The following is a 14,452-nucleotide window of genomic DNA, read 5'->3' as shown; positions in this document are numbered from 1 at the left end:
TAAAATTACAATAAAACGTAAAAGGGAAAAAAATTAATTAAAATACGAGCTAAAATACAGTTTAAATTTAATTTATTTATTTTTTAAAAAATGCAGCCTCATTTTAAAGTAGCCATTTATCTCAGAAAATTTATCTCAGAAAATACAACCAGCAGGTTATTCAGCAGGCTGCAAAAATGCCATCATTTGTGCATCCCCGTGTACAAGGTCTGAACATGAGTGTTCAAGGTCTCATGTACAAGGTCCAAGTGTACAAGGTCTCAGCTCAGCTCTAGTCTGGAAGGTCCCTTTTAGGACAGTCTTGGGCTCACAAGAGTTACAAGCCCACAAAAAGAGCAAGCAGCTATGCTGCTTCTCTTTAGCTGCACACAGTAGCGTAGCATGGGCTGCCAGTGCCCGGGGCAGCTCGGGAAGAGAGGTGTTGAAATTTTGCACCCCTAACAATTCTGCACCCAGGGCGACCGCCCCTGTGCCCCCCCCCCAATGCTATGCCACTGGCTGCACACTTCAGAGGCCGAGGGGAACTTGGCAAGTTGGCATGCTCGATACTGCTTTGGTTGGTGTGTTTTTTGGGGGGGTAAGATGGTTGGCTCAGTGCATTTACCATGCCATTCAGAGTGGCTGAGGCAACCTAGTCAGGTAGGTGGGTGGGAGGAGGAGAGGAAGAGGAAGAGGAAGAGGAAGAGGAAGAGGAAGAGGAAGAGGAAGAGGAAGAAGAAGAAGAAGAAGAAGAAGAAGAAGAAGAAGAAGAAGAAGAAGAAGAAGAAGAAGAAGAAGAAGAAATGATGATGTTAGATATACAAAGGACACATGGCACCTAGCAAACCTATTGCTTTGGTGGAAAATAGGCATCAATGACCAACACAATCTAGTGAATGCAGCATTTGGTTTATGGACTTGCAAGGAGAATGTGTGGATTCCTGCTTTTCTGTAGAGCTCAAAGAGAGGATTTGAGCAATTCATTCCTTCCTTCCTTCCTTCCTTCCTTCCTTCCTTCCTTCCTTCCTTCCTTCCTTCCAAATTCACAATTTCTCAGTCTCAGTACCACATCCTTCGCATGGGGCTTTCATATAGAAGTGAGGATGAACATGGAAATGGACCATAGTTTATAAGCCAGGCCTGCACCCGCTGGTACTGAGACATGTAGATGTTTTTTGTTCCACTGCTGCTTCTGGTCAAAAGGTGTCGGAGGTTTTTGAAGCACAGAACCCTGCAAAACCTATTTAACCAAGCCTGAAAGTTAGATGTGTGAGTGTCTACAGCATGGAGGGATGGAAGGCATTTTTTCCACATCAAACTTGGCATGTAAATGAAAGGAATATGTGTCTCGTTGCTAGAGACCCTGAAGCTGCTGAGCTTGGCTGGAGGAGCTGCCATTTCTCTCGGGTGATGCCTCAAATGCACTTTCTCGCTCCCGTCATGACTCCGTGTCATTCATTATGCTGGGCTCCTAGAGCTGGCAGTCTCCGGAAGGCAGATGTGATTTAGATCCACCGCTTCCTTGCGCAGTCTGTGCCAGAAGAAAAATGTTAACACTTGTAATGCCACACGACTGAATCCTTTAAGGAGGGAAATGGCAGCGTCGGAAGAGGAAGCATGTCAATATCTGCTACATTAAAATAAATACACATCAGCTATTAGCAATCAAGGCAAAGAAATCAATAAATCGGCTTCTATTGGGTCCTCTCATCCCTGAGAAACCTTGAACGCAATGCTTTCTTTCCATTCAAGCAACTCTTCAGATATTATAACCACTTCTGATTTATGAACCAAGTTCACATCCTTCCCAAAGGAGCTTCGGGTGGCAAGTGTGCAAAAAGCCGCTCTTGAGAATGCTAAGCTCCCTCATCAGCATTTTAGTGTAAATTCCGTCTAACAATACACATGTTATATGCATGTTGCCTTGTATGAACAATTTTGCCAAGCAATTTCCCCCTAAATTATAATGCATTTCTGCATGTTATCTTCACTAATATATTCATCTTTATGCCCACTTTACTCTCGTGTGTGTGTTCTGGTAATATGCGTTGTAAAAGTAGTGATAATTTCAGGGGACGGCTGTGTTTCTGTCTGCATATCGTTTCAGAAAAGGCAGTTAGTAGGTTTGGTTATGAATCCAAACTGAATTGAATATCTCCCCCATCCTTACTCAGAAGGAAGTAGCACCCAGGTAGGGATGAAGGGAGAATGTTGTTTGGTTTCCATTTTAATGGAAACCTGCCCACTTCACATTCCTCTAATCAGGAAAGAAAGCAAAGCATACATTTCAAATTTACATTTCTCTGAATTTTGCAGTGCATTTCTTCCACCCGTGCCTTGTCCAGAGTACAAAATATGGACATTAGGGGAAAGTACACGTAAATAGGTTGTCTTCGTGGAAAACAACACACAAAATGCAGTATGTTTTGTGAAATGGGCTTCAGGTGTGCTTATCTGTCACGGGTGCTTTAGCTGAGATTCCTGTATTGCAGGGGGTGAGGCTAGATGACCCTTGGGGGGCCCTTCCAACTCTATTATTTTACAATATTAGCCAAAAATTGCATATGAAAGCACACAATAAATTATCTCTACACACCAGGTCTGGGAACAGAGTGCTGGAAGGTTTTCACACGTGAAATGGATATTTACATGTTTGGGAAACAACCAACGTACTGATTGCAAGGAAACCAGAAAGGCTAGCTATGAAAATGGATTAAAATTAATAGAAGGACAAGAAGGTGATCACAGAAGAAGAATGAAGGAGCAACATCAGGAAACAATGGACATATGCTTGTAACAGGAGCGGGAAGCCTAATTTTTAAAAATAAAAAAATGTATTGAATTTAAATCATTAAGATCAATTTGTTTAAATTTGGAAAGCGCACCCGCCTGCCCGCCCGCACACACACACACAGAAGGCACATATATTTGTTGTTGTTTAGTCGTTTAGTCGTGTCGGACTCTTCGTGACCCCATGGACCATAGCACGCCAGGGACTCCTGTCTTCCACTGCCTCCTGCAGTTTGGTCAGACTCATGTTCGTAGCTTCGAGAACACTGTCCAACCATCTCGTCCTCTGTCGTCCCCTTCTCCTAGTGCCCTCCATCTTTCCCAACATCAGGGTCTTTTCCAAGGATTCTTCTCTTCTCATGAGGTGGCCAAAGTCTTGGAGCCTCAGCTTCACGATCTGTCCTTCCACGATCTGAAGGAAGGACATATATTAGGGAAGTGAAAATGTGCATAAATTTTCATGCAGGCATTTTAAAAAAAAGAAAAAGAAAACTGATGTCGAAGTAGAGTGAACTGGACATAAGATTGGGAAAGCAGGAAGTGAGGGGAACCAAAATTCACGGATTTCCCTAGCCCTGCCTCCAGAGAAGTACCCATCGGATTGCAGCGTTAGTGATACACATAGCAAGCAAGTTCAACTTAGGCTGCAGTCTTATACATGCAAACCATTAGGTAAGTTCCACTGAACGACAAGGGGCTTCCTTCTGAGTAGACATGCCTAGGGCTGTTCTTTCGGAGACTCTGCCAGAAGACCAGCTATGGGTGTAAAGAAGCGCTGTTCGCCAACCTGGTGCTCTCCAGATGTTCTGAATGTCCCTTCCCATCAACCTTAATGTTACCCATGCAAACTGGAGCTCATGGGAATTGTAGCGCACCGGGTTGGGTTAATCTGGTGCAAGAAATCCCCTCACTAGCCATGGCTGGTTTTCTTGTAGTTCTTCTTTTCTTTGCCTGGCGCAGAGCCTGAATCTCCACCTCACATCTCTTAGGCTATGAACTCAAGACTTAAGGAATTCAGTGGTCCCTTGGTTCTCAAACTTAATCCGTTCTGGAAGTCCGTTCCGAAACCAAAGCGTTCCGAAACCAAGGCGTGCTTTCCCATAGAAAGTCATGCAAAATGGATTAATCCGGTCCAGACTTTTAAAAACAACCTCTAAAACAGCAATTAAACATGAATTTTACTCTCTAACGAGACCATTGATCCATAAAATGAAAGCAATAAACAATGTACAGTGGAACCTCGGTTTACGAACGCGATCCGTTCCACGGAGGCATTCGTAATTGGAGGCATTCACTCCCCGAAGGCGCGCTTCTGCACATGCGTGAGCTGTGCAGATCGCGTCTGTGCATCCAACGCCACGGAACCCGGATGTAAACACTTCCGGGTCCGCGGCGTTCGTAAACGGAGGCGTTCGTAAACGGGACTGTTTGTAAACCGAGGTACCACTGTACTGCAGTCACACAATCAATCAATCAATCAATCAATCTGTAGCTGAACTGGGTTCCACACAGTCACAAAAACAAAACAAAAAAGCTGCAAAAACAAAAATGCAAGATAAATAGCAAAAACAGACAGACCTCAGTGTAACACTCAAAATGAAAGTGTGGCACTCAAATCACAAGCGCAACACTCTAAATCAGAACAGTTACTTCCGGGTTTGCAGTGTTTGGGTTCCAAGTTGTTTGAGTACCAAGGCGTTTGAGAACCAAGGTACCACTGTACCGGTACTTGAATCCAGACCAGCAGACACTGGGGAGAAAGGAACGGTGCCCTGAGGCCTCTGGCTGTCCTCGGCTGGAGACAGGGCGCTGGGCTCAAGAGACCATTGGCCTGATCTAGCAAGGCTACTCTTGCGCTCAAAGGGACTTCCTCCTGACACTTGCTATTCGTAACTTGATGGTAGCAAAAGCTCCCCGTTCACAAAGAAAGCAGCTTCTGGCTTTGAAAAATAAAATCTCTCCGCAGCGTGGAAGTAACAAGATTATTACGAAGGGTAGGAGGACACCTTGCTATAAATAAGTTTTATTTCCAGATGAATTCTGGAGCACCGTGGCACCACACAAACCCATCATTACTTTTAGTGCCTGTGCTCAAACATTCGCTGTTTACGACATGTCAGTTTGCTGTTTGGAAACTCCTGCAACGTGAGTTGGAGAAGAGCTGGTGTCATCGTGCGCAGGAGCAATGGCACTGGCAGGCGGGAATGTCCATTTCAAACCTAGGGACAAGCCAGAAATGACATTGCAGCTTACCTACCAACATTCTTAGTTGTGGATCCGGGACATGAAAGGGTTGGAAGTAAGAGGAAGAAGGAGCACCTCTCCTCCGCATGTCTACAGCGCACCAGGCTGCTGTGGGCACAGCTTGCTTGGCCCTTGCCCAGCACTGCCAGGCCACAGCTCCATGCCCGTGTCAGGCCTGAGAAGAGGAGCAGAAGTGGCAACATCGCTGGGCTTCTCCTCCGCTGGGCTTCGGCACAACTCCACTCTCAGGAGCGGCCCTGGAGAGACTTGGCTGGCTCATTATCTTCCCAGAGCTCAGTGGCTGTTCTGCAGGGAGAATGCATTCCCAAACAGAAGCTGGGAATGCTCCAGTGAATCTGGGATGTCCCAGTAAAATCAGGGTGGCTGAGGGGTCCACATTACAGCTCTGTGACTCTGTCTGAGGTGTGTGTGTATTTATATTGGAGTGGCTGGGCTTTTTTGGGACAGGTCTCACCTCTTCTTCCGCTACCCATAGCAGTCATTTTGTATCAGCACCCAGGGCACCTTCATCAATGGATGAGTACTGGAACCTCCTATTCTACCAAAGAGAGAGAGAAAGCTCTGAAAGAGGGCCACATTCTGGGACACGGCCAAAGCCAAGAGTAGTCTCTTTTTTCACTCTTTCTTTCTGCCTTCCTCCTTTCTGCCACATCCTTTCCCCCCTCTCCGACATCCCTCCTCCCATTTCCCCCTTATCATGCATGAGGGCAATGTGCAGCACTCTTTTTCTAGAAGAAGAGGTGCCAGAGTGAACCCTCATTCTCTTAGAATGGCAATGGTGCCCACCGGAGAGGTGTCAGAACTGATTTCCTGCAAGTTCCGGCTGAAAAAAACAATTCCCTGGCCATATGTAGCACTCAGGCTGCAGCTTGCCCTCTTCAAATCTTTATTAGTGGGGGGTTTTGGTTCCCCCAGGAATCTCTTGGCACAAGCTTGCACCTGGTGAGGACAGTGTGGAGAATGTTCAGTTTCATGGACAGTAGGTGGTACTAAACCCCACAGCTTGCAGGCTAGATCTGGCCCACGAAGCCCCTTCCGGCGGCTCTCCAGCAGCCCCTGGCAATGTTGGGCACCTTTCTCTGTCCCCAAAGGCAGCTCTTCTCCCTCTGGCACAGCCCCGTGACTAGAAGGCCTTACTGACCAGGAAACGGGTCAACCCAGAGAAGTTTGTTCATGCTAAATTCCAGGTGACTTCCATATTCATAGTTAAACGTAAAGGGGCCCCTGACCATCAGGTCCAGTTGTGTCCGACTCTGGGGTTGCGCGCTCATCTCGCTCTATAGGCCAAGGGAGCCGGCGTATAGCTTCCAGGTCATGTGGCCAGCATGACAAAGCTGCTTCTGGCAAACCAGAGCAGCGCACGGAAACGCCGTTTACCTTCCCGCCGGAGCGGTTCCTATTTATCTACTTGCACTTTGATGTGCTTTCAAACTGCTAGGTGGACAGGAGCTGGGACCGAGGAATGGGAGCTCACCCCGTTGCAGGGATTCGAACCACCGACCTTCTGATCAGCAAGCCCTAGACTCTGTGATTTAACCCACAGCGCCACCTGGGTCCATATATTGATAGTTAGCTAGAGGAAACCCACATGAGTTGTGACCCACTTATTCCTAAGCTCCCCGTTAGGGATGATGGACAATGAGGCTGGGAAACCTCCGTGTTAAAGAAGCGCAGAGATTTTGTGGCTGACGCCAAGAGGGAAATTGCAAACCAGCCCTAGATCATGCAAAAAAACAGAACAGAAAAATGGGAAAAAGCTGAAGGACTTTTGAGAAGCCTTGAAAGAATCAGGAGCATCTATCACTGCCAGCGATGCAGAATAAATGGTATGGCACGGCGATCATAATCAGTGACCTAAAAAGAAGACGCCTGCTAATAATATACCTTAGCCGTGAAACAGGCAGATTGATACAAGGTGATAATTGGAGGAGCCCATGGCAGCCAGCAGGCCAGTCTAAGCACTTGCAAGGACAGGAGGACGGAAAGCAAAGGAGCCAAAACAGGTTGGTAAGATTTTGCTGGGATGTCAGGCATGGGCTGCCCCCCCCCCAGAAGCAAACAAAAATTGTGGTATTAGGAAGTCAATACAGAATGCTCTTGCCATTTTCCAGTGTCTGTGAGCACAAATACTGTTACCGTAGTTCCTTAGATGTCGCTTTGATGAGGCTGATTGGTTTTATTATCCCGCTAAGGCATTTGGAGCACGGAAGCTGAGAGCTCAGAGTTTACCTAGGGCTATTAAAGCGTTAATGGCTAAACTGCCCCTTGCCTTGCCTCAGCTTGCCTTGCCTTCGCCCCAGGCTCGTTCTTGCCACGGTGACAAGGCAAGAACCCCCCGCGTTTGCCGCCGCTTGCCCCCCCCCCCAGTTTTCATCCTGTCAGGAGAAAGCAGCAAGTCATGTAAAAAGGGTGGGCACTGTTTCTTGCTATGCGATTAAACCTAATTAGAGAGATAAAGTGAAGTTTTGGAGCAATGCAGCTTCCAGCGGTAGGATGTGGAGGCAGCTGCCTTGTTTATTCTGTGTTCAAGCAGAAATATCGCCAGATTTCAGTGAGTTGGACTAAGCATTGAGACAATACCAAGCCAGCCTCTTGGTAGGGAAGAGAATCGTTTGGAATTTCCCTACGTATAAAAGACAGGGCTTTGACTACTGAGAAGGTGCAGTTATCTCCAAGTGGTGTGTTGATTTCTTGGAAGAAAATGTGTGGACTGTATGCTACCATTAAAAAAAACAACAACCCCAAACTAGTTGCTAGTGCATCAATAAGGCATCAAGGCCCAGGTCACATCTAGAGATAGTAAAGGTCACTTATGAACACAAATTATTTACTCATATCAATAAACAACAACAATGACAACATGGCTGACATATATCTGGATTTTCCCAGACCTTTTCCTGGGATTTCAAAGGTGGAATTGACATCTGGGGAGAATTTCCAAATCTTAAACAAGTCAATCGAAAAATTGTGTTTTTTAATTTAAAAAAACTCAACAACTTTCGGGTTTTCCTTTAAAATGCTCGAAAATTTGGGGATTTCCTAAAGAAAAAAAAGGTCATCCCTACTGTTTGGCATCTCTTTTGAGCTGCTTCCCATCTTGGGACGTCACAGTCTCTTTATATCCCAGTTTTTGCAGGTGCAGGAAAGAGGTTAGAAAGGCTTCACCAAGTGCTTCCCCCCCCCAAAAAAATATTTAGGGGTACTCTCATTTTGACTCAAGAAAATCACCATTTTATAGTTCAAATCGGGGGAATTAAATACAGTAAATGGACAAAAGTACAAAGATTCACAAAATGTTTAGGGGTATGTGTACCCCTGTGTACCCCCCCCCCCAGAAAACAACAACACTGGCTTGACCCATCACAAGAGCACTGGGTAAGGGCTACAGCTCAGAAGCAGAGCACACATTTTACATGTAAAGGGTTCTGGGATTGAATCAGGGATGCTAAATGTCAGAAGATTCAGGACTGCTGAAGTTAAACTATGGAATTCACACTGACAAGAGGCACTGATTGTGGGAATGTTCAGGAATGTGGATTAGGATATATTATTAGATAGATCCTATCCAAGCTTGTGTTGGCAAGCTTCCAATATCAGCAGAGTGACATTCCCCTTTTGTGCGCAGCAAAGCGTGAGCGTTAGGTTCGCTAGAACCTCTATAACAATATTATACTTTATACTTCAATATTCCACTTCCAGGCAAAGTCCTCTTTGTCCCTCTTAAAAGAAATACACAACACAGTGTTTATAAAATAGTATAGAGTTTACTTACAGTTTCATCCTGAGTTAACAGCATAACCTCAGAAAGGCAGGCTTGCTTAGAAAAGTTACAAATATATACATGTGGAGACTACTTAGTAAGGTAAGGCTCCATTTGGTCTCACTCTTGGCAGCAGGCCAAGAGGGAGAACCATCCTAACTGGAGATTCTCTGGAGATATGTTCCCATCGGAGGAGAAAAGGCTAAGAGAGAGAATGGCTGCTGGCTAGGGGCTTTTGTTCCAGCTAAACCATCTCATTTGCATGTCTGGGGGAACAGGAACTTAGTCAGGCGTTCCCTCCAGGTGAGTTCCTGTTAGTGGACGCTCTAGGAACTGTTGTGACTTGTCTGCCCCAGTGTTCCATCCCACACTGATGACCAACAACCTGGGTGGCTTTGGAAAAGGGTTCGATAAATTCAGGACTTTTTTCAGTTGGAACTCGCTGGCACCCATCAGGTGGGCACCATTGCCATCCTAAGAGAACAAGGGAGGTGATCATGGTAAGTTCCGGCACCTCTTTTCCTAGAAAAATAGCACTGAATGAATCCATGGAGGAAAAGGCAATCAATGGTTAGACACTAGTCATATCCAGTGCCAGATTTGCATATAAGCTCAACAAGCTCTAGCTTAGGGCCCCACTCTCTTGGGGCCCCCCCAAAAAATGTAAAGGAAAAAAACTGGATGTACATTTCCAAAATATAAGCTAAAAACAAATAAAATAAAACCTACATAGGGCAACAGTGTTTTGTGTTGTGTAGGCTCCTAGGATGTAAGTCATGGGCCCCACCTGCTTGCCTGCTCCCTCAAATATCCCAGGTTTGCTCCTTTCTATAGAGTGCCTACATTCTGCATAGGACCCAGGTGGCGCTGTGGTTAAACCACTGAGCCTAGGGCTTGCTGATCAGAAGGTCAGCGGTTCGAATCCCTGTGACGGGGTGAGTTCCTGTTGCTTGGTCCCAGCTCCTGCCCACCTAGCAGTTCGAAAGCACGTCAAAATGCAAGTAGATAAATAGGAACCGCTACAGCGGGAAGGTAAATGGTGTTTCCATGTGCTGCTCTGGTTTGCCAGAAGCGGCTTTGTCATGCTGGCCACATGACCTGGAAGCTATACGCCGGCTCCCTCGGCCAATAATGCGAGATGAGCGCGCAACCCCAGAGTCGGTCACGACTGGACCCAATGGTCAGGGGTCCCTTTACCTTTACATATGGCAACAGTGTTTTGTGTTGTGTAGGCTCCTAGGATGTAAGTCATGGGCCCCACCTGCTTGCCTGCTCCCTCAAATATCCCAGGTTTGCTCCTTTCTATAGAGTGCCTACATTCTGCATAGGACCCAGGTGGCGCTGTGGTTAAACCACTGAGCCTAGGGCTTGCTGATCAGAAGGTCAGCGGTTCGAATCCCTGTGACGGGGTGAGTTCCTGTTGCTTGGTCCCAGCTCCTGCCCACCTAGCAGTTCGAAAGCACGTCAAAATGCAAGTAGATAAATAGGAACCGCTACAGCGGGAAGGTAAATGGTGTTTCCATGTGCTGCTCTGGTTTGCCAGAAGCGGCTTTGTCATGCTGGCCACATGACCTGGAAGCTATACGCCGGCTCCCTCGGCCAATAATGCGAGATGAGCGCGCAACCCCAGAGTCGGTCACGACTGGACCCAATGGTCAGGGGTCCCTTTACCTTTACATATGGCAACAGTGTTTTGTGTTGTGTAGGCTCCTAGGATGTAAGTCATGGGCCCCACCTGCTTGCCTGCTCCCTCAAATATCCCAGGTTTGCTCCTTTCTATATATAGAGTGCCTACATTCTGCATAGGACCCAGGTGGCGCTGTGGTTAAACCACTGAGCCTAGGGCTTGCTGATCAGAAGGTCGGCGGTTCGAATCCCTGTGACGGGGTGAGCTCCCGTTGCTTGGTCCCAGCTCCTGCCAACCTAGCAGTTCGAAAGCACGTCAAAATGCAAGTAGATAAATAGGAACCGCTACAGCGGGAAGGTAAACGGCGTTTCCATGTGCTGCTCTGGTTTTCCAGAAGCGGCTTTGTCATGCTGGCAACATGACCTATATGCCGGCTCCCTCGGCCAATAATGCAAGATGAGCGCGCAACCCCAGAGTCGGTCACGACTGGACCTAATGGTCAGGGGTCCCTTTACCTTTACATACGGCAACAGTGTTTTGTGTTGTGTAGGCTCCTAGGATGTAAGTCATGGGCCCCACCTGCTTGCCTCCTCCCTCAAATATCCCTGGTTTGCTCCTTTCTATATATAGGGTGCCTCCATTCTGCATGGACTGGTTGCAGGGCAGCATGTGCAAATGGCTTGAGATACCTATGAAGTCCATCAATGACCATCTAGCATATATACAACACAAAAATCAGTGGCAATTTGTTGTTGACAAAGCACAGCTGGACATAGAAAGGGCCCCATGACCTTCAGGAGCTGAGGGCCTCATCCAACCTCAATCCAGCCCTGGTCATATCTTTTATGTTCTGCCTCCGCTATTAGAGACAGTTTGCCTCTCTGAATACTGGGCATCACAGGTGGGGAGAGGCCTTGTGCACCCAGGTTCTCCTTGTGGGCTTCCAGTGGGCACCTGGCTGGTCACTGGGAGAACTGGGCAGGCCTCTGGCCTGATGTAGCACAGGACTCTTCTGCCATGGTATCTCTAGGCGAAGATGGACAAGACTCCTAGGAGGAGTTCCAGCACTGCTGTGGACAATACTGAGCTAGAAAGACAATAGGACTAAGCTGCACAGGACTAGTTCTTATTCCTTTGTTCCTAAACCCTTCTGGAAAGAAGACCTCTCATCATGCACACATCTCTTGAAATATTAAAATTTCGCAAAGTGCAGCAAACTCGGGAGCCGCGTTTGGGTTTTACACACCGAGACATTCTGCCCCTTGCTTGTTTTGATTTATGACGAGCGTATAAGATGATCCAATATTTGCCCACTGCCTTTAAATCAGTGGGGTTTTCATTCTAAATGACAACCTTTGCATTTTATTAGTATGGCTTAGTCTTTAATAAGCCTTTACTGTGCCAATATATCACACCCACACTGTTAGAACAAGCTCTTGCACCCGATATAAATTACTCCCTGGCAGTGGCACAACCCAATTTCCCAGAAGACTCGGGGAATGAGGAGATGCTCTTGTTTCACTGGGAATGTAAAGAAGCCTCTGTTGTTACATGAACAAGGTCTGGGGTGGAATGGCCTGTAGGAGGGGGGAATCTACTTGTTTCCTCTACAGAAAGTGATATGTGACACAACCTCGGTCCACTCCGGGGTAACATGCGAGCTAATAATAGTACTTCACAACCAGGAATAGTGAAATCATCAATCGCCTGGTGTAGAACTTTCCCAAATAATGGCCAACAGCAGTGTTTCCCAACCAGTGTGCCTCCAGATGTTTTGGGACTACAACTCCCATCATTCCTGACCACTGGTCTTGCTAGCTAGGGATGATGGGAGTTGTAGTCCCAAAACATCTGGAGGCACACTGGTTGGGAAACACTGGCCAACAGGATTGACAGATGTTTGGCCAGGCTGTCTCTGTGCTACTTGCTAGCTTATTTTTCTTGAACTTAACCAGCCAGCCATTGCTCTACATTTCCCCTCCCCTAACAGGAACAAAGTGGAAACAGTTTGCGACAGGAGCGAGCATTTCCTTGTCTCCAAGCCAGTCCAGGCCTCATCTAGCTTATCAAAGCTGAACACAGGTTTTCTCCATTCCCATCACATTTATTTCAGGCAGCAGCCATACCAAGCCTGTCAGAAGGACCCTAGTTTTAAGGCTTCGAGCTTCTCGCTCTATTCCTCAACCTGTTTTGAGAGAAGAATTCTGGAAGATTTTGTTAGGGATTTCAAAACCGTCAGCAGATAACACCTATCAGCGTGAACTCCCTATCAGTGGAGAGCACCCAAGACCTATCTGTTGATGGACGGCCGCCCTGCCTCGGCCCCGGACACACTGACCAGGTGCTTGGAAGCTGTGGCTGGATGGCTACGTGGGAGCCGACTGAAGCTAAATCCTTCGAAGACAGAGGTCCTCTGGCCGGGTCGGGACGACATGGGGTTGGGGGGCCAACTCCCATCTCTTGCAGGGGCTCAATTAGTGCCAGCGCCTTCTGTCAAGAGTTTGGGTGTAACCTTCAGCGCCTCCCTTTCCATGGAGGCGCAGGTTGCATCCACAGCAAAGGTGGCATTTTTCCATCTCCGCCACATTAAGCAGTTGGTCCCTTACCTCTCTCGCCCTGATCTGGCCACAGTGATCCATGCGACGGTCACCTCCAGGCTTGATTATTGTAACTTGCTCTACGCGGGGCTGCCCTTGAAGCTGACCCAGAAACTCCAGCGGGTGCAGAATGCCGCGGCGAGGCTCCTTACGGGGTCCCGGCCGCGGGATCACATTCACCCAGTGCTTTACCAGCTGCACTGGCTCCCGGTGGAGTACAGGATCAGGTTTAAGGTGCTGGTTTTGACCTTTAAAGCCCTATGCGGCTTGGGACCCTCGTACCTACGGGACCGCCTCTCCTGGTATGCCCCGCGGAGAACCTTAAGGTCCACAAACAACAATACTCTGGAGATCCCGAGCCATAAAGTGGCTAGATTGGCCTCTACTAGAACCAGGGCCTTTTCAGTATTGGCCCCAACTTGGTGGGGAGACCAGGGCCCTGCGGGATTTGTCATCTTTCCGCAGGGCCTGCAAGACAGAGCTGTTCCGCCTGGCCTTTGGGTTGGACTTAGCCTGACCCCTGTGTTTTCCTCCCTCATGGCCTGGATTTATGGACTACTTGAAATGAGGCTGCATTTAAAATTTTAATACTGTATTTTAATCTGTATTTTAATTAATTGTTTTTATGTTTTATTGTGGTTTTGTTGGTGTGAGCCGCCCTGAGCCCGGTTTTTGACTGGGGAGGGTGGGGTATAAATTATATATATATATATATAATCGATAAGCAGATATCAAGACTTGCATAGGGTCCCAAAGCAGCCCACAAGAAACTCTTCTAGGTTCCCACCCAGGATTGAATGCCCTCTGTATTTGCCTCAGTGCCCATCAGTCGCCCCCTACAGATAGAGCACTGAGGAAGAAAATGGCCCAGGCTCTGGAGAATGGAAACACTTTTCCAAACCTGATCAGCACCTGGTGTGTCCTGTCTAGATCTAGACACATCCCTAAATGCTCCTCCATCACCTCAGTTTCCTCACACACATACCTGGGCAGAAGCCTTTCAGAGATGCTCAGGGACACACAAGCACAGTACATTTCCAAACCCTTTCCCATCCAGCAACCTGAAGTTATTGGGTAACAAGAGCACCAGCAATAGCAACATATATAAAAAGAACCAATCTGAAGTTGGACTGGAATACAAATATCCACTTGAAAGCCTTGTTGGAAAAGAAAGTTCTTCCAACAGGCGCTGAAAAGTTAGAAGAGGTGATGTTTTAGAGTGTAGGTGCAATCTCACGAATGCCCCAATTTTGACATGGTTTGGGGTGGACCTCCTGATGGGAGCGTATCTGTAGGAAGCCCTCTCCTGCGGAACGCAGGGACTGGGAGAGGTAGGATGGTTCAAAAGGGCATTGGAGAAGAAACACTTTGGTGCACCTGTAGCAGCAAAACCAGACGCCTTCATCCCCTCCAGCTGCAATGAAGCATGTCTCT

This window comes from Zootoca vivipara, chromosome 16, assembly GCF_963506605.1.
Source record: "Zootoca vivipara chromosome 16, rZooViv1.1, whole genome shotgun sequence".
NCBI classification, from domain to species: domain Eukaryota; kingdom Metazoa; phylum Chordata; class Lepidosauria; order Squamata; family Lacertidae; genus Zootoca; species Zootoca vivipara.
The sequence above is the reverse complement of the archived record's forward strand: the minus strand, read 5'-3'. Positions refer to the sequence as shown.